Raw genomic sequence first — 21,376 nt, 5'->3', positions numbered from 1 at the left:
CAGCATTCCTCAGCCAGCTAATATACCATTTATTCACAGTTCTAATTATCAGGGTATTGAGAGATTCTCTCTAAGACAGCTAAAGAAAGGAAGTGAAATAGTGGTTTCTTGTGACATGACAGGGTTGTCTTCACTACACTCCAACACAGTGTGTGTGAGTGTGTGAACCCTGGGAAGACATTTGTGTGTGAACCCTGGGAAGACATTTCTTTTAATAGTCCCCTTGTTTCAGGGCCTCCTTACTGTATACAATGCAACACCAAACAGAGAGAAATGTAAGAAGATATGCAAATACAAACTGATGGGTTTGGGCAAGAAATACTAGTCTTATTGACATTCTGAATGACTACAGTAAATCCACAGGTAACCTCCTACATGTATTGTGCTTATGCACAGCAGTGGCAGAGCAAGATGTCCCCCTGCCTATATGGAAGGATGTGCACTGCCAGTCCTGCAACTCCTGTTGCCACCCTGACACACACAGCCCCCCATTATTGCTCTGCTACCATGTTCTACAGGCAGTCTCCAGGGCTACCTCACAATGCCTCGCTTTGAGGAAGGACCCCTCCAAGCATGGTCTCTCATTTGGTGGGTGGGGCTGCACATGCATGCATGTGTGAGCATGATCGCAGTGCAGTACTGGGAGGGGCATGCATGTGTGGCGGTGGAAACGGCAGTGTGGGGAGTGGCAGCACACATTCACTTCAGGCGGCATTTGGGCCAGGGAAGCTCTCCAGAGGAGCTGCCTGTCCAATCTCTCACATTGGAAGAATCCTCAAAGTGAGAGATCAGGAAGGTGGCCTCTCCAGAGAGCCTGCCCACCCAATCTTTCACTCTGATAACTCTTCTGAAGTGAGAAATTAGGCAGCCTCCCACCCCACGCCTGGTAGAGAATTTAGAGCGAGGGATGGGGGGTCTGTTCGTGGAGCGCTGCTGCCGACTTGCCCACTGTGGCATTTGCCACAGCGGGTGAGTGGGGCTGGTACGTCACCAGAGGCAGTGCCCTCAGAGGTCCTCTTGGAAGTGGGTGGGTGCAGTCCATCACTCCTCCTGATTGGATCCAGAAGAGCTCTTATTAAGTTATGAATATTCTTACGATGACTAAGTTCAATAACCAAACTTAGGACTTTCTCATCAAGGGATGTACGAAAGTCACTTACCTTTTCGCAGCTTGGCTTCGCGGTGGGGGGGAGGCGCTTCACTTTTCCCCCCGAAGTTCAGGCGAAGGGGGGGAAGCTTCCCGCCTCGCCCGGCCGAAATTCAGGCCGGGGGGGAGGCTTCCCGCCTCGCCCGGCCAAAATTCAGGCCGGGGAGAAGCGCCCCGTCTCCCCGGCCGCGAAACAAAAAGTAAAAAAAAAAGACCCCGTGATAGGCTACGTGACGATTTACGTAGCCTATCACGGCTGTCTTTGGAAATCTAGCCATGATAGGCTACGTAAATCGTTACGTAGCCTATCACGGGTGTGTGTGTGTGTGTTTTTTACTTTAGTTTTTTTTTTTTTTTTTGCAATGGTGGCGGCGGCAGCCGGTTGGGAGACCGGCCGCAGCCCCCGCCCGCGACAAACTGCCGCCAAACCGCCGCCGGGACCCGCCGCCGGGAGGGACATTCGCCAAAGGTAAGTCCCGTCCCGGGGGGGGCGGGGGGGCGTAGAATTTCACCGCCGATTTCAGGGGGCCGAATGCGTTGGCACTCGGCCCCCCGAAGATTCGGGGAGAAATTCTCCGCCATCCCTATTCTCATCTTAAGCTATAGAATGGCTTGCACTTGCCTGTTTTTGCCTCCATCGCCTACCGTGTGTGTGACCCTGTTGCATACATGGTTTGTTGGTTCAGGATTATTGGAAGTAAAATAAAAATAAAAATGAATGAATGAATGTAAGTAGATTTTGGGTGGGAGGGGGAAAAACTTGAATGAAAGAGAATGAAAACAGCTTAATATCCCCACAGAGATACACCACATGCAAATTAGACTAACAAAGATGAATGGTAAAAGAACAAAAGCAACTAATTAGAGTATCTAGGATGCATTTTTACAATATTGTTTGGGAATACCACTCTCTGTGATAGCAACCCCATTGGTACAAAGGGAATGGGAATCAAAGGACATCATGAAAAACTGCTACTAATTTCAGAAGACTGCATGCACAATTATATTGGGAAGAAGCTAATGAAACTTCTGATCAAACACCCCATACAAACCATCTGTTGATGAGAAAATGTTTGATATAGTCTTTAGATTGAGAAGGATATTTTTGTATCTTTGTTAGAACAGTAGGTATTTAGACTATCTGAAATTTAAGCTGCTCATGTCAGGCAGAGGGAAACCATTTCACTTTGAGCCTGTTTTCTCACCTTCAACTGCTAGGTAAAGCACTATTTTCAGTTGCAAGGCAGTGGTGTAATGGAACCAGGGCTCACAGGAACACAGCACCAACATTTTGTTTTTAATTACCAGGGAAATGGGCATCATCTGCCACACCCTTCAGAATTCTGTCTTCCCTCCAAGTTTAGCTGCAATTCCCACAGTAGCTGGGGGGAAATGAATTTTCCAGTAACAATTTTTTTGTTCCCTGTTTTTTAATGCAAAGTATTTTGGGGTGGCTTGCTCTTGAGCGGGCTATTGAGCTTTACAAACAATGTGCTCCAGGTGGAGATGAAAGCTGCTAGAACTAGTTTGTTGATATGGGTCAACACAGCTGCCTGTATTTTTGGACTCTCCCTGGGGGTGTGGCCATAGGGAATGTCATGACGAGTGCCTGCACTTCAAAATTTACCACCACACCACTGTTGAAAGGTGAGATATAAATGTAAAGAAATGAATAATTTTATGGATACTACCACTGTTCAAGGCATCAGATAGGCTATTAAGGAATGTATTTTGACCACAGTATGATCTAATACTGTTTTAAACATTTTAATTATTAAATATAAGCAGAAATTTCCCTATCTGGCAATGAGGATGCTGGCAATATAGGTTGTTCGCTGGTGACAGAAGACATTTTACTTAATTCAGTTGATCCTATGGCCAACTAAATATATGATCTTTGATTTACCAGTCTTCACCATTCATTGTTATCTATTCAGATTTTGTTTCTTATAATAAGTCACTACAACAGAAGTATAGATAAATGTTATTCATTAAATATGTTCTGCATATTTAGGCACTGAGCTCCGTAAATATGACCAATTCATACACGTTATGAACCTATGCCAGCCTTAATGATTGGGTGTAGTTCTGTGTTAGCACTCAAACATTCTGTGGATCCATAATGGTCAGCAGTTCATGCATTAATTAATTTTCCTGTTGGAACCAAATAACAGTTAGTCAATGAGAGTACATCAGAATAAGTGCTCTCAGAAGTGCAGCCATAATAATTTATAACAATGTGGGGCAGAAAGAAGTAATTTAATTTTAATCTGTGGAATAGAATCACACACTGTTCCCCCACCTTCTCTGGTTAAGTAGTTTGTCTTAAAGATGCATTTGCAAGAGTAATAATTGTGTAAGCCCATGTATAAAATTACACTTGACAATCGTTGAAGGAACGAATCCTGAAAATCTATTAGATTACACTACTTCCATCTCATCTCATTTTGCAAATCTATGAATCTTATCTAATAATCATTCTAACAATGGCCATAATGAACAAAGTACTGTTGAGACGGATACTGGAAATGGAAGTGACTGAGCTAACACCATGGAAATAATGCTAGCCTTGGAATGCTTGACTGTTAATATGTGCTGACTACTGGATAAGCCAATTAAGGCTTATCACCAAAGCATTCCAGGTCTCATTTTGGCCCTGAGATAGATCCCAGTTTCAAGGATTCTACTTGTGCACCCCAGCCATTCTCTCCTGCATGAGCCAAGACACAGATTAAACTCTTTAACCTTCTCTACACATGGTGAAGAACAACAGATGCTGTTTGGCCCCTTACAAAGAGATTCAGACAAACGTTTCACTTGCACATACAGCAAGAAATGTTCTGTTAAGTAGGAGCTCACACACATAAAGGTATAACTTGGCCAGAGTTCCCTTGCTGTTCCCTGGGAGGAAGGAGAGTTAAAAAGCCATTTTCCTAAATCTTGACTCACATGGGAGTGAGTCAGTGAACACAGCCCATTATAGCTGACCCTTCAGCCATTGTTCACAGCAAGATATGAATTATTATTTTTTTTTTTGTTAAAACCAAGTTGCTGGCCAAAGGTTTAAGATAATCCCCCAGTCTTATCCAAACAGACTAGCTCATGGGTTAGATCCAGACTTAGACATACTTAAGTAAACTGTGACTTAAGTCTGGATCCAGCGTTTTGTCTTTTATAACTTAGGACGTATTTTTATTGATCTTGAATCTTTTGTGGAAAACCTTTATAGAACATGCAGCTTGTCAGATTGTTCCTGAATAAACCAAGAAAGAACAGATTGGCAGTTGAGTCATGTGTTGCATTCATTTATATAGTTACTGAAACAACCTATATCCATTCTAAAGAGCCATTTCCATTTGAAAAGAAAAGCCAAACCTAGAAAGGGAACTCAGAAAGCACTACATAATCCAGGTTTTTACATTCTAATGTGATAGCTAAATTGTTGTTCAGGATGAATGGAGTTAATTCTTTATCTTTATGGTAGCACAAAATCACTCAACACAAACAGGCATTTTTGAATGTCGTGAATTCACTAAATAAAAAAAGAAGGGTGATAATGAATCATTTCTTCAAGCATTGCATTAGCGCTTGAAATGGGAAATGAAACTTGTTATGTAGGAAGTGGGAAAATAAAACAAAAGATGTGAGACAAGGCAGGAACTCACACTTTACAATTGGTGTTCCTTTGAAAATATTTGTTCTACCAATGTAGCACTTTCATGAGATACAGGGTCTTTAATTTTTAGAGACAGGTAGCATTATACTAGCATACTTGATACAGAACTCCAAACTGGCACTTAATCACTTATTAGAAAACAGAAATATACCAAGGTGTTTTAGTTGTAAAGGCCAGGACTGATTACTGTAATCATGAGCTTTTCCTTGAACACAGTTCAGAAACTAGAATTGGTGCAGAATCCAGCAGTTACAGTATTTGTAGAAGCTAGGCATTTGAATCATGTTATACTTACTCTGCACCACTTACCTTGGCTGCCCATTCATTTTTGGGCCCAATTTAAGATCCTTTTAAATCCATAAATTCTTTGAGACCAAGTTATCTGAAGACCAGGTTACTGCACTGATACAATCCTAGCTGTGCTTTAAGATCCGCATTTGAGGCCCTGCTCTCTGCTCCACCAGTGAGAGCTGTGAGATTGGCAAGTACCAGGACAAGATCTTTTCTGTGGAATGTCCTCTCCCGTGAAGTGTGTATAGCCCCCTATTTACCGGCTTTTAGGAAGATTTTAAAGACTATTTATTCCAGTCTACATTTGTTTAATTTTGGTGTCCTGTGCTTTTTGCTAAGGTTTTATCTGCTGCTATCTTATTTTCTATCTTATAAAATATTTGTTATTTTAATGATTTTTGTATAGAATATTTATTGTTTGTATGGTGTGATAATGTAATTTGTACTTTAAAGCATGTTGTCATATGCATTCTGAGGGTTATGCATTCTGAGCAACATTAGCAAGGCGTTTTAGTGAGCAGTGGTGGCAACTCAACTTCAGGCTTTCTTGGATGATACTGATTATTTGGATCCTTTCCAATCTGAGTTTAGGCCCAGTTTTAGGATTGAAATGATTTTCATTTCTTTGGTGGACCATTGATGCCAGGAATTAGATGTAGGGGATGGAGAGTGAGCCCCAGTTGGATTTGCAGTTCTCAGTACCATTGATAATGGTATTCTTTGGAGGCATCTCACAGGGTGGGACTTGGGGATACCTTTTTATAGTAACTCTACTTACCTGCCAGGTAGGTTCCACAAGATAATGCTGAAGGGCTACCACTCTGCTCCATAGCCTTTGTGGTTCCGCAGGGTACTATCTGGTCTTGCATGCAATTTAATATCTACATGAATCTGCTGGGGAGGTTGTCCGGGTATATGGAGTTGTGTGTCATCAGTAGGCAGATGATATCCAGCTCCTTCTCTCCTTTTCTTCTAATTTCAAGAAAGCTCTGGAGGTTCTGGACCATTGACTCAGTGCAGTGATAGATTAAGCGTGGGCTAAGGCTTAATGCAGACAACACGGAACTGCTTTTGATCAGTAGGAGAGAGCTAATCCAGGCTTGGAGTTATGGCCTCTACTGGATGGGTTTGCATTCCTTGTGAAATAGTTGTTTTATGTGCTTGTTGTACTGCTGTTTTCATGATTTAATTGACATATTGCAATTATCTCATTATTTTTATTGTATTTTATATTTGGGTTTTAAATCTGGAAGCTGATTTGAGAGCTGGAAGGCAGAGCAGAAATTTTCTAAAATGGAAATAAATATAATACACTGTCTGGCAGCATCTCTGCAAGGTTTCAGGCAATGATGTTTCCCAGCCCTACTTGGAGATGCCAGAGATTGAAACTCGGACCTTCTGCATACAAAGGCTGTTATCTACCACTAAGCCATGTCTTCTCCAGAGCTATGTTTAATAGTTTCTCATGTTAGCCCAATGGGCAAGAAGTGCCAACATTACAGTAATTGTAATGCTGCTGGAATAATACAAGAACCCACTCCAAAATGTGGCAGTTGGATGTTGGCTGTTGAAAGTAAACGTGACATAAATTCAACAACAAGTAGGCACACTACCAATAGAGCAACGTGAGGAAGCAAAAGATATATTAGCGGGAAAAAATTGTAAGATTTACCCACTGCCAACCAGCAGTTGTGGTGGGGATATGGAATATTCTTCAGTTTCTAGTTTTGTACCTAATTGAGATGTGAGTTCTTTTCAGGAAAAACAATTCTTATTATTTCGCAATTTTATATTATTATGTACACCTCAGGGCACATGTGAGAGGTCTTCTGTTTTCAGCATGTTATGTTATCTCAGGGGCAAGACTGTGAGAAATGCAAACATCTACCACAAGTGACCACAACTGTATTCTCTTGAGGGAGAAGGAGCAGCAGGCTTAATATCCAAATACTTGTGATCTCTTGCTAGTTTAACATGACTTACAGTCAAGCTATGCCATACTGTCAGCTGTATCTACTCATTACAATACTGAGTCCCAGTATTGGGAAAAAGGCAGGATATAGATAAATATAATAATAATAATAATAATAATAATAATAAATAAAATTACATGTTACTCACCAGTCTTTTGTTCAGAGTTTGAAGGGAGGATTTTCTCTAGCCATTTCAGCCTCCCACTTAGTATATATATCTGATGAGCCAAATTGGGGAGGGATTCTAATTATCAGTGATTATGAGTGGATAATCATTGGATAACCATGCCATGTTTAGATCACTGCCATTTAGATCATTGATACCATCAATTAGGCATTAAGAGATTACAAATAACTAATCTTAGATTTCTATACCATTCACATGGCAGAAAAGCTACTTATTACATTTTTCTGGGACTGTATTTGAGGAAAGCATTGTTGAATACTCTGACAGCAATGGATGGACTCAAAGTCTCTCAAACATCTGCCATTCTAAACAGTTGGTTAGTAAGGCCATTTCCTCTACTATTTGGCATCAATAGTTATATCCTGTAATGGCATCATCCCAGTGCAAATGGATTGTATGCTATGTGTGGTATAAACAAGGCAATTGCAGAACTTTTCTTAAGGATATAGGAGTATAGTGTCTGCTGTTGATACTAAGCCGTTATGAACTCAGCAACATGTTTTGCTGGGAGTGTCTATTTAACATTGTTGTCTCAATACTTGGGGCATTTCTTTAAAATATTCTTGCTTACCATCATCTTGTGAATGGAGACAAATTGGTTATTTTCCCCTTAAATCAGGAGTTGGAAACCTGTAGCCCTCCAGATGTTGTTGGACTTCAAATTCCATCAGTCCCAGCCAGCATGGCCAGTGGTCAGGGGTAATGGGATGTATTATCCAAGATCATCTAGATTGCCAAAGGTTCCTCACCCCCTTTCTTAAATATACTCCGGCTGTATTTTTGAGAGGTTCCAAGAGAACTTGGAGCGTCTCAAAACAAAATACTTCTCTCTTGTTGCAACTGGTACATCTCAGCCTTAGAATTTGTATTAGTCTCTTAGAAGAGGAAACATGTTTCACTGGTTATTTGAAAAGGATGAGGTGACATTGCATATATGGGCTGATAATTTGCAAAAAGACCTACACATCATGACCCACCAAGTCAAATGCATCCATATATTGTAACCCACCAAAGCCCAGTTGGTTTCCTGGTTTGCTGTCTGCATGGCGCTGTGAAAACCAGGGGGTTCCCATGAACTTGGTCGGCCTAAATGCATGGCTGTTGAGCTGTTTTCAGCTTGGTAGGTCACAAGTTGGGCAGGTCTTCCCTGTTTGATTTTTTAAAATAAATTTTGGATTTGAAGAGTTTTCCATACATATGAACCTTGCTGAAACTCTCCAGGGTGACATCACCTCATCCTCTTAAAAACAAAAATGAAAGGTGTGTTTCTCTTTTTTTATGACGGTAATTTTGAAAACAGGTTTTATTTATTTGCAGTAACAGTGTTTCAGGTGAGTTTCAAATTATTTGTTACCAGTATCCAGAAGCCAGTCAGTGTTTCTGAGCAATTCATGTGGAATATATTGGATGTGACAAAGGTGCAATATCCAGCAGAGCAGGCTTTCAAAAACAGAAGGGTTGTTGTCTCTCTTCATTAGATTAGGAGCAATGCAATTGCTGCTAGCTTTTGTGCTTTTCAAAAACGCATTCCTATTAAGTAATTATATTTATGGTGTACAAAACCTGATGTTCTATCAAGCTGTACATTAGTCACTACAAAATGCCATTCCCTTCATGGGATCAAGCTACTATGCCTTGGAAAACAATGTGAACAGTTGACATTTTGATGGTGATAGAATCTGAATTCATATCATGTGGGTCAAATGTTGTTATAGAAAATCCTGAGTTTTGAATCAGGTTTACAACAATCTCCTGAGATAGTTCAGCCCCCATTCCCCTGTGGAAGTAGAAGAATCATTCAGACCATGTTCTGATCACATTTTATTAGCTGAACAATGGATGACTCTCCTCCTTCTTCATTTTGTTATTCCTATTGCAAATGTTTGCTCACAGCATTTTTATGATACCAAGGCAAATACAATTTTCATGAATTTATTACTTTGCATACATTTCGAATTTGCCATCAAATTATATCAGAAGAGTTGCATCTAGTAAATTGTTGTGCTGTAAGGCAAGTCTTGGAAGAATGCAAGCATCTCCCATAGTGGCAGTGACCAGTTAAGGTGCTTGCCTGATTATAAAGCTGAGCAAAGGACACTGAGGAAAATAATAATAATAATGATAATAATATACACATTTATCTCCAGTATTCAGGGTGAATGGTTCAACAACTATATTGACTAATGCTGAGCTGAATGTTTGTTATGTCCAATGTTTAGCTCCAAAAGAGGGGCATTACAGAGGGGCAGCATTTTTCACTAAATTCTCCTGTCAAAAATAGCTTATGATTCAAACATTATGGTGGTTTCCATAACATGCCATGATCTTTTCAACCCTTTTCACTATTGTTAGTTTTTTCAGGTTGGAGAATCATAGAGTTGGAGGAGGTCTTCACTATGGGGTATCTATTCATGTCACAACAAATGAAAAATTGAACTGAATGGACCCCATTCAGTTATCATTATCTCTGAAATGAAGGCAAAGAGGTACAGATGGGAATTCATACCATTTGTGGGGGGTGCTACACTGTCATAGAATCATAGACTTGGAATGTACCTCAAGGTCATCTAGTCCATTTCTGTCTGATGCAAGAAATCCACTACTACAGCACCCCTGAGAGGTAGCCATGGAGCCTCTGCTTAAAAACCTCTTAATGAAGGTGAGTCCACCACCTTCCATGGCAGGACATTCTTTGTAATGTTTAGTCAAAATCCCCTTCCTTGTAATTTGAACCCATTGGTTAAAGTTCTATCATCTGGAGCAACAATAATCAAATTTGCTCCATCATCTACATCTTACTAATTTTAGGCCAGTGGCAAATGTTCCTTTCCTGGGCAAGGTTCTTGAGGGTGTGGTTGCCAACCATCTCCAGGCACTCTTGGATGAGACTGATTATCTGGATCCATTTCAGTTGGGGTTCAGGCTGGTTTTTGGCATGGAAACAGCCTTGGTAGCCCTGTATGATGACCTATGTCGGGAGAGAGACAGGGGGAGTGTGACCTTGTTGATTCTCCTTGATCTCTCAGCAGCATTCGATACTATGGACCATGGTATCCTTCTGGGGCAATTGTCTGAGTTGGGAGTGGGAGGCACAGCATTGCAGTGGCTTTGTTCCTACTCGGATGGTCAGCTCGAGAAGGTGGTACTTGGGGGATATTGCTCAGCCCTGCAGATTCTCCAGTATGGTTCTGCAGGGGTTGGTTTTGTTTCAACATGAAACTGTTGAGTGTGGTCATCCAGAGTTTTGGAGTGCATTGTCATCAGTATGATGATGACCCACAACTCTATTTCTCCTTTTCATCTTCTTCAGGTGAGGCTGTGGATGTGATAAATTGGTGCCTGGGTGTGACAATGGACTGGATGAGGGCTAATAGACTGAAATTCAATCCAGACAAGACTGAGATGCTGTTAGTGGGTGGTTCCCCTGACCGGAGGGAGGGTACTCAACCTGTTCTGGATGAGGTTGCACTCCCCTGAAGGAGCAGGTTTGTAGCTTGTCCTGGAGCCATCTTTGTCGCTTGAGGCTCAAGTAACTTCAGTGGCATGAAGTGCCTTCTACCAGATTCGGTTGGTGGCCCAGCTACATCTGGACAGGGATAACCTGGCTTCAGTTGACTATGCTCTGATAACCTCCAAGTTAGATTACTGCAATGCACTCTACATGGGGCTGTCTTTGAAGATGGTTTGGAAGCTGCAGCTTGTGCAAAATGCAGCAACCAGATGGATAACAGGGACCAGAAGGTCTGAACATATAAGACCTATTCTGGCCCTCTTGCAATGGCTGCCTATATGCTTCCAAGCCTAATTCAAAGTGCTGGTTTTGACCTATAAAGCCCTACGCAGCTCAATACCACAGTACCTGATGGAATGCCTCTCCTGGCATGAACTGACCCATACACTATGCTCTGCATCTAGGAACCTCCTCCAGGGACCTCTTCCGAGGGAGGCTCGAAGGGCAGCAACAAGGGAGAGGGCCTTCTCAGTGGTGGCTCCCCATGTATGAGTAATCTCCCTGACAAGACCCGCCTGGCACCAACAGTGTCACCTTTTTGGCACCAGGTTAAAACTGCCCTCTTCTCTCAGGCATTTGGCAGTATATAATGAGTCTCTTGATTGTCTCTGGCTGATTGTTTTTGTTTTAGATTTATGTTGTTGTTGTGTGTTATTTGTTCTATGTTATTATGCAAATGTTTTTATATTTTATACAAGTTATTTTAATGGTTTTTAATTTTTGTGAACTGCTCAGAGAGCTTCGGCCATGGGCCAGTATTGAAATATAATAAATGAAATGAAATCTATGTGACATCCCTTCAAATATGTGAGTATGGGTATCATATTGCCTCTCAATCATCTCTTCTCCAGGTGAAACATACCTGCCTCCCTCAATCTTTCGTGGTCAATACACTCTTCAGGCCCTGGTCACATCTGCTGATCTCATTCTTAAACTGCATTCCCCAGAATTGGACATAGTACTCAAGATGAGGTTTATCTGTGCCAGCGGTGATGGCAGGGTTGCTGACTTTGCTGGCTGCCATTCCCCCTGTCCTCTAAACAGCCTGGATGTTGCATTTTTCTGGGGCGTTGTGAGGAAAAATGGTGCCCGCCGCACAGAAATAGCAAATGCTACTGGAAGTTGCAGGTTCTATTGTGGCAGCCACCATTTTCTCCACAGTGCCTCCAAACATACAATGTCTGGGGCACTGTGGGTAAATAAATAGTGGCTGCTAGGAGGCTGCTACTCAAAAGGCTGCTGCTGCTGCAGACAATGGCAAAAACAAACAGTTAAAGCAACACAGTATACATAAACATGAATATTAGTAAAAACAAGTATGTATTAGCAGTGAATTAATAACACACTGAATGTGATTTCTACAGATTAATAAGAAAACAATTGTGCTCTTTAAAAAGACAAATGGAAAGCACTTCGCCAAGGCCTCCCCTCAAATCTGGAGTCAGTCCTGATTGCTTCACACATTATCGATTGTACATTCTAGGTCCAAGTCATGACTCGGTTTAAGCTATAGGTGCAAAGATACCAAGTTGTGTGACATGAAAATCCCATAAACTAGGTGAGTGGATGCGATTTAAACAAATGAAAAGTGGCACAAACCTGGTTAATCCATTTGCCGCAGGAGTAGGCAACGTGTGGGTGTCCAGGGGCCAATTTCCCGCCCCCATAACCTGAGGCCGCACACACCCTGCTGCTGCCAAAATTGCCACTGCCACACAGCCAAATTTGTTGCTGGCACAGGGCTTCCAGGAATTCAATGGTGTAGGGCTCCTGGGACCACAATGTTGCTTTAAAGCAAAGTGTGCACTCCTGTGCACTTTGTTTTAAAGGAAAAGCACATCCTTTTTGCTAGCACTGTGTCGAATTTTTTGACCTATTTATTTTCAACCGTTGGTTAGCGGGGGGGAGAAACTGCAACTGAAAATTGTGGGAAGGGGGGAGAATTTCTCCACAATTTTTTAGAGTGCTGGGCTTCAGTGCTTACCTTACTGTAAGGAGGTGGCAGCGGGGGGGGGGGCGGTGCATGTGCATGCTCTTTCTTTTACTGAAAGCTGAGAGAGGACAACTTCTTGTTGTTAAAAGGACTTTTAATAAGAATAAAGCAATTTTTTTTAAAAAAAAATGTCCGTCGGCTTTCAGGCTCTCAGCAGACAGCAGCATTGGAAAGCTCCATGGGAAGAAGTACTGGCTAGGTCCTCCAGGTTTTCCGAGAAGCTCAAGCAGCCAGAGAGGCTACACGGACAGAATGGGAGTGGGGCGGGGGATTTGCTCCATGGCACCTGGGCATGCATTCTAAGTATCTCTAGTTGTTTCCACACCAATTGACTCTAGCAACATTTGCATTGAAGCAGGTCTAAGTTACTAGATGGTAGGGATGGTGCGGGCACCCGATTTAGTCCGGGAATCGGGTGGACCCACTGCTGCCCGCATACCTGAGCCCTGCTCGCTGAGCCCCTGCCCCTGCTCGCCCCCTGCCTGCACTCGGTGAATGGCCTCCACTCATCCTGGTGGCCTTGTTGAGCTTCGTGGTCGCCATTTTTGGAGAAATAAAATGGCAACAGCAAAAACGCACAAATTTGCGCACACAGAAAAATGTGCATTTTCGCAAATGCACATATTCACATATATGAAAATACACATTTTGCGAAAGTGCATTTTTGTGTATGCAACAAAATGTGCATTTTCCAGAAAATGCACATTTTTGCACGCACACTGTGTGCCTTTGCAAAAATGCACATTTCACACATGAGAATATGCGCATTTTTGCACATAGAAAAACATGCACATTTTTGCAGTCGCCATTTTATTTTATTTTTAGCTCAACAAGGCTGCTGGGATAAGTGCAAGCTTCTCGCTGAGCGCGGGAGGGGCTCAAGCACAATCTGGGAGCAAGCGAGCAGGGACAGGGGCTGGGCGGGCATCCGGAGAACCCAGACAGGGGTGAGTTCGCACATCCCTGCTAGATGGCAGGGTTAGCCATTCTCTGGTCCTGCCCCCTTTTATGCTGGAAACTTGTTCTTTCCGGCTCATCTCTTTTTGTCTCCCTTCACCAAACCCTGCCATGCCCACTTGTGTCTTAGATTCTCTTAAGGACAGATTTTTTTCCCTGCAGCAACTGGTCAAGGGGAATCCATGTTCTATCATTGCCTTGATATATATTTTTGTTTACACACAGACTGAAGGAAGATATGCATGTGTGTACGTGTTGGGGGTGGGGAGGATGTGTGTGATGTTACTAGGGATGTACGAAAGTCACTTACCTTTTTGCAGCTTGGCTTCGCGGTGGGGGGGAGGTGCTTCGCTTCCCCCCCCAAGTTCAGGCGAAGCGGGGGAGGCTTCCTGCCTCGCCCGGCCGAAATTCAGGCCGGGGAGAAGCGCCCCGTCTCCCTGGCTGCGAAACAAAAAGTAAAAAAAAAAAAAAGACCCCGTGATAGGCTACGTGACGATTTACGTAGCCTATCACGGCTAGATTTCCAAAGTCAGCCGTGATAGGCTACGTAAATCGTGACATAGCCTATCACGGGTGACTTTGAAAAAAAAAAAAGAGCGCGTATGCAAATGGCGGCGGCCCATGGGCACCGCCATTTGCGTTCCTTATTTTGGCACGTCTAGTCTATGTAAAGATTTACGTAGACTACGGCGAAAATAAGGGCAACGCAAATAGCGTGCCCTTATTTTCACCGTAGTCTATGTAAATCTTTACGTAGACTAGACGTGCCAAAATAGGGAACGCAAATGGCAGCGCCCATGGGCCGCCGCCATTTGCGTACGCGCTTTTTTTTTTTCAAAGTCACCCGTGATAGGCTACGTGACAATTTACGTAGCCTATCATTTAGTTGTGTTTTTTTTGCAATGGCGGTGGCGGCAGCCGGTCGGGAGACCCGCTGCCGCCCCTGGCCATGACGAACCGCCGCCGAACCGCTGCCGGGACCCGCCGCCGGGAGGGACATTCGCCAAAGGTAAGTCCCAGGGGGGGGCAGGGGGCGGAGAATTTCACTGCCGATTTCGGGGGGCCGAAGATTCGGGGAGAAATTCTCTGCCATCCCTAGATGTTACTAGGTTAAAAGCTAGAGAAAGACAATAGGCAATGGCAAGACATGCCTATCATCATGGAAAGAGGTGGGATGGACTTCAATGGGCTATTGGGTAGGAGAAGTGTGTGGCTGAACAGCAGCAGCCAATCACATCCAAGGGACCAGGGTACACTGAAAGGCACAGAAGGAAAAAGGCAAGCTGAAATCCCTTCTGGAAGGATAAATGAAGAAAACCCTGTCAAAGACCAGGTGGGAGAAGACTTCACAGTTGTTCAGCTGACGCAATGTTGGAAAGGGCTCCTGTTTTTAATATTTTACCCAAGGCATCAAATTACTTAAGTCTGATCCTATTAGCCAAAATTTGTAGTCTATTAAAAAGTGTCCCACAATGGATATTATGGGTTCACTGTTGTGACTGGCCATGATAAAGCAGGGGTTATAAACAGAAGTTGATGTGGCTTGTTACTTTGCTATCACTTTAATATATCTACTCTAATTTGGTGTGCAATAGACCTTGCCTATTTTGTGAAATGTCTCAATTGAACAAGCAGCAATCTTCATCAAGTGAGACCTGACCCCCCTCCCTCAAACACACATATACTGGAAATATGTGTATTTTCATGTCACATGTCAGTAGAAAGAAATGGGCTGCCTGTAAAATGTCAAGTGATGACAAAATTAACTGATCAGGGTAGAAGTATCAGCAAGGCCTGTTGCTCAGAGGAATAGTTTCTGGATAATTTCCCAAGATAGATCTAATCGTTTGAAGACTTTGGCATTGAGAGGATTGCTTCTGTATGCTCTGGACATCTATTTGGAAAATACCAAGCAGGTACATTTCCGAAGGGTACTGATTCCATCAGTAACTGAAAGTTAATTTTTAGAAAGATGCTTGCAATGTCTGCCTGAAGGATAGATTATCTACACTAAGTCTGATATTTATTCAGTGCCCCAAAGCTAAATTCCTTGGATTCAAATTGTAATCAGGGAAAAATCAGCTATACAGTTGAATGTGCCTGAAGTATTCTTTTCAATCTGATATCTTCTCGAATATATGTTAAATAGGGTTGTTCCTCTCCAGCCCCTTTCCCCTTCCACAACTCCATCTGAAAGATTGATAGTGGACCTTGTATTTAGCCAGGTGAACAAATAGAGTAAGTATTTTGGCAAGATCCAGTGGGAACCCTGAGCTCAAATTAGTCATTACTGTGTATTATGGTATCAACTGCAATTAGATCAAAGAGAAAAAAAATGTTGAGGCAATAAAATGTATTTTAAAGTCTAAAGGGGACAGAGCTAAGCATGGAAATCCAGCACTGTGAGGTGCATTCCATGGTCACTGGATAGATCAGAAGATGGTTATAGGAAGAAATTGAAGGGCTCTGTTATGTTTCTATGGGAGGTGTTCAGGCCTTTGAAGCAAAGACATTCAAAATCAGGAATGTCATGGTTTATTTAAGTACACCGACATAAGTACTATGATTATCATCCAAAGAAAAAAGAAGAAAAACGCTGTTTCAGCGCAGATTCATATAATCAAGTCCCATGATTACAAGGATGGCCCATCTATTCTTTTTCAGTGGCTGGGAAAGCAAGATATAGTCTCCAAGGACACACTGTGGTAAATGCTTTTGTCTTGTCTGCTCAGCTTCATTTCATCTTGTTCTAGCATTGGTTCCTTGCCAGTGAAGTTCTAATAGGAAAAGGACCCTATGCAGTCTAAAGCATTTCCCAAAGTTCAGCAAAATCCCTTCACCACCAGCAGGTTTCACCAACATTGTGGTACATTTTGCAAGCCACAATAATAGACCCAGAACTGTCCTTTTTGCCTTTGTTAGCTAGAATCACTCAATCCTTATGTGAGGAAAGTATTTATTTCTATATAACACTTGTACACTGCTTGATATAATAAAATCTCTAAGCAGATTACATGCTAAAATTGTAAAAATCACTATTAAAATACTCAGCAAACAATTACAGGTACTAGTGACGCATGGTTCCATGTTTCATGGATTGTCTGGCATTTTTCGTTCTGCAGTTTATTCATTGATGGAATCAGATTCCCCCCGCCCCCCTGGAAAAGTACACCCAAAAAGTCTGTTGCAGTTACGTAACTTTTGCTGGCACTTAACATTTTGCATATTTTTCTTAGTTCAGCATACAGTCAATGAGCAAAGCACACACACACAAATTACTGCTACACAGAGGAGGCTGAAGAGAGATCAGAGGGCTGTGTGTGTGTGTGCGTGTGTGTGTATGGATATATATATTAGTGTATCTTCAAGTACTTTCATGCTTTTGTATGACTGAAATTTGCTTACAGTTCTGGAAAGTTAAAAAAAACCCAACCCTATCCACAAGTCTGCATGGCTCGGAAGATGCTGGTCTTCTGCAGAATCTGTGGGTCTGAGACCCTGTAGATTTGATAGGCGCAAGGGCAGGAGTCACCCACCAACTGTGCTTTCTCCCCTCCTTGCACACAGGTGGAGGGTGACTCCTGCCTTCACTGTGTCAAGCCTTCACAGGTTCCTTCGTTGAACATAAGAACATAAGACGATCCATGCTGGATCAGACCAAAGGTCCATCTGGTCCAGCATTCTGTTCACACAGTGGCCAACCAGCTGTCAACCAAGAACCCACAAGCAGGACAGGAGTGCAACAGCACCCTCCCACCCATGTTCCCCAGCACCTGGTGTACATAGGCTCACTGCCTCTGGTACTGGAGGTAGCACACAGCCATCAAGACCAGTAGCCATTGATAGCCTTTTCCTCCAGGAATTTGCCCAACCCCTTTTTAAAGCCATCCAAATTGATGGCCATTGCTATATCCTGTGGTAGCGAGTGCCAGAGTTTAACTATGCGCTGTGTGAAGAAGTTCTTCCTTTTATCTGTCCTGAATCTCCCACCAATCAGCTTCATGGGATGACCCTGGGTTCTAGTATTTTGAGAGAGGGAGAAAAATGTCTCCCTAGCCACATTCTTCACACCATGCATAATTTTGTAGACCTCTATCATGTTCCCCCCTTTGTTGTTGTTGTTGTTCAGTCATTCAGTCGTGTCCGAGGGGAGATGCTCCAGGCCATTGATCATTTTAGTTGCCTTTTCCTGCATTTTTTCCAGCTATACAATATGGTTTTTTTAGGTGTAGTGACCAGAACTGTACACAGTATTCCAAGTGTGGTTGCACCATAGATTTGTATAGGGGCAGCATTATATTGGCAGTTTTATTCTCAATTCCTTTTCTAATTATGCCTAACATGGAGTTTTCCTTTTTTACAGTGGCCACACACAGGACTGACATTTTCATTGAGCTGTCCACCACAACCCCAAGATCTCTGTCTTGGTCGCTCACTGCTAGCTCAGATCCCATCAGGCTTTACTTGAAGTTGGGATTTTTTTGCCCCAACATGCATCACTTTATACTTGCTTACATTGAACCACCTTTGCCATTTGGATGCCCATTCTCCCAGTTTGGTGAGATCCTTGTGGAGCTCTTCGCAATCCCTTTTTGTTTTAACCACCCTAAATAATTTGGTGTCATTGGCAAACTTTGCCACTTCACTGCTCAGTTCTAATTCCAGATCATTTGTGAACAAGCTGAAAAGCATTGGTCCCCATAAAGATCCCTGTGGGATCCCACTATTTACTTCCCTCCATTGGGATAATTCACCATTTATTTCTACTCTCTGCTTTCTATTCCTTAACCAGTTACTTACTGATCCATAAGTGGATTTCACCTCTTAATCCATGACTGCTAAGTTTATTCTGGAGTATTCTGGTTAGGGACATTTTCAAAAGCTTTTTGGAAGTCCAAGTAAACAGTATATTGGTATACTGTTTTGTTAACCACTTTGGGCACTTCTTTTGAAAAGCAGCATATAAATTGATGATGATGATACAGTCCCTGATTCAAAATCTCGGTATTTTAAACATGGAAGCAGCTCAGAAACTCCTTGCAAGGAGCCCGTGAAGGCTTGAGGCAGGGGGTAGAGGCAGGGGTCATCTGCCAACTGTGCTCTCTCCCTTCCTTGCATTGAGGGGATGGTGCATGGTTGGAGGGTGACTCCTGCCTTTGGGAGCCTGTGTAGGCTTGAGTCAGGCAGCAGCAGCTCGCAATAAGGGTGGGCTGCTCCCAGACTCTTGCCAAGCTCCAGGGTGCATGGCGACCAGATTTGTCAGCGCCCTAGGGCTTGGCAAGCGGGGCCTGGGAGGGGCAGATGCAGGGGAGTCCACCATGCTTCTGGTCCCGCCTGGGCACTTGTGACATCCTTAGTGAAATTCAAGTATTTGCATGATATTGGGAAGTTTTTTGGTGTCCATTCATTTTTTTTTTTTTATGGATTTCTGAGTTGCTTGCATGTTTAAAATACTGAGGTTTTGAATCAGGGACTGTAGCAAAAAGTGCCCAAACAAAACAGTACAAAAACAAAAAAGCATACCATTACATCCTTACAGTAATAACTCATTTCACTAATACTAAATTATAAAATCTCAAATTAATTACAAAAAGGCAACATCAAACATTACAGCACAATATCAATTATTATTTATTGATTATGCTTAAACCAGAGCAAAATAAACTAAACCTTTCCTATGCATTAAGGCATTAATAAACACTACATACTGCAAACAGCTACCCCAGGAATACAAGGTTCAGAAAATAGCAACGAGCTTTCTTACAGCCTGTAGCAGCTGATCTCTCCGATGTTCCAGTCTTTCATTCTGGTGCAGTTCTCAAGGCTCCAATAGAGGCAAGGAGGGTATCTACACAGGGCTTTCACTCCAGTTTAACTCCGCCCCTAAGTCGATCATGTCAGATGACACATGCCCCTCTCCATAGCTGGCGTGGTATTTCTTGCCCTAAATTGGAGGGGGGGGTTCAAACTCAGTTTGGGACGCCTTTTCCCATCGCAGTGGCTTCAGTGCAGTTTGGGAGCTTGTGTGACCTCAGCTGGCCTCAGTGCAGGCTGGTGAAAGTGGCGCTGACTGGCAGAAGGAAAGATGGTGTGGGGCAGGGGCGTGGGGAGAGCAGAGGCCTAAACATGTCTACTCGGAAGGAACTCATTGCCTTCAATTGGACTTTGCTGGGTACAGGAGCAGAGGGATCGGGAGAATTTCCTTGCCTGTTGTTTGAACGCAGGAGTCGGGAGGGAGCAGGGAGCCAGCCCCTTTTCATTGAAACTGCTCTGTTGCAAAGATGGGCTCAGCCGCAGCCTGTTCCTTTAAATAGTCAGTAGCGTGGGAGTGGGGAGGGGAGCCAGCCCTGCTGCTTTCAAACTGTGCTGTTGCAAACGTGGGCTCAGTTGCTGGCTTATTATTAGTGCTGCTGCTGCTCTCAGTCATTCAGCGCCAAGACCAGAGCAGCATCTGCTATTATCACTTGTACAAAGGAGCGGTGCTTTGTAAACATCTCTCTCCCCTCCTTTCTCTCTTCCCTGCCTCCACGCCTCAGACCACCACATCTGCAGGGCGCAAGGAGAGGAAAGGAGACGCAAGAGCAAGCAGCCATGGGTCTGCTGTTATTAGTAGTAGTACTATTGCTTCTCAGTCATTCACAAAATTGCTTTTCCAGAAGAGCGTTTTGGGGCATCTCTGCATTATTTTACCCAGGCTTGGAGGCGCCTCCACTGTCCCCACAGGGAGAAAGAGGGTTGTGAGGGCAGATGTTTTCATGTCTGCGTGGAAATAACTCCATTGCACTTTATGAGCATGCAAGTGACAAAGGGGTTGGGAAAAGCCTGTTGAGTCAAAGCTGCACAACTACAAAAGAGTACAAAGAAGAAAGGGTGGATGCCTGTTTGTTTGTTTGTTTGTTTATTTATTTATTTATTTTAAAAAAGAACAAAACACAACAACAACAGACGCAGAACACTACACATACACTAAAATATCTTGTAAGATATCTACCTTTGGCTCAGCTTACACAACAAATGCTTATTATTATTCTCCAGTTCTTATCTTAGTTGTATATCATACATTGAGTTCACAGACATTATCCCCTTTCTCCTAATTTTAACAGCAACAGAAAAAAGAGAATCAACCATCTCAAAGTTCAAAACCCACATACATAGATATCATTTTTCTGTTTCTTGTACAAATTCTATAAAAGGTTTTCAGTCTAACATAAATTTAGTTACTGACCTTTCCTAATTATAATAGTAAGTCTTGCCATCTCTGCCAATTCCATCATTTTCACGATCCAGTCGCTCACATTTGGTGCGGGTTCATTCTTCCACTTTTGTGCATACAATAACCTTGCAGCCGTTGTCCTGTAGAGAAAGAGGGATACCTGTTGATTTGAAGCTACAAACTAGGGCAGCTTCACTTCCTATTTACCCTGCAATAGCGGAGGAATACAGCACCTTACTGGGTTGCATGTGCCATGGAAGGAGCTAATTCATTTCTGTGAAAATGCAGATTTTGCCCAAATTGCTTCACAAAGTATTTCTGTTTAGATTGGCCCAAGGGCGCTAGTAGTTGGTCTCTTCCCCTGTGCCTTGGGTGTTTCTGCTGCTTCTCTTTGTACCACTTTCTGCTGCTTTACTGCCTGTGCCACT

General features: G+C 42.9%; 1 protein-coding gene across 1 annotated transcript in view; it reads left to right on the top strand.

The window, feature by feature from the left end:
* Window positions 1-21,376, top strand: part of FSTL4 (follistatin like 4) — a 662,050-nt gene that overhangs the window by 240,800 nt on the left and 399,874 nt on the right. The gene's annotated exons all lie outside the window — the stretch shown is intronic.

This window comes from Heloderma suspectum, chromosome 2 (assembly GCF_057233095.1).
Source record: "Heloderma suspectum isolate Gila_16-S chromosome 2, 16-S_ref, whole genome shotgun sequence".
Taxonomy (NCBI): Eukaryota; Metazoa; Chordata; class Lepidosauria; order Squamata; family Helodermatidae; genus Heloderma; species Heloderma suspectum.
The sequence above is the reverse complement of the archived record's forward strand: the minus strand, read 5'-3'. Positions and strand labels throughout refer to the sequence as shown.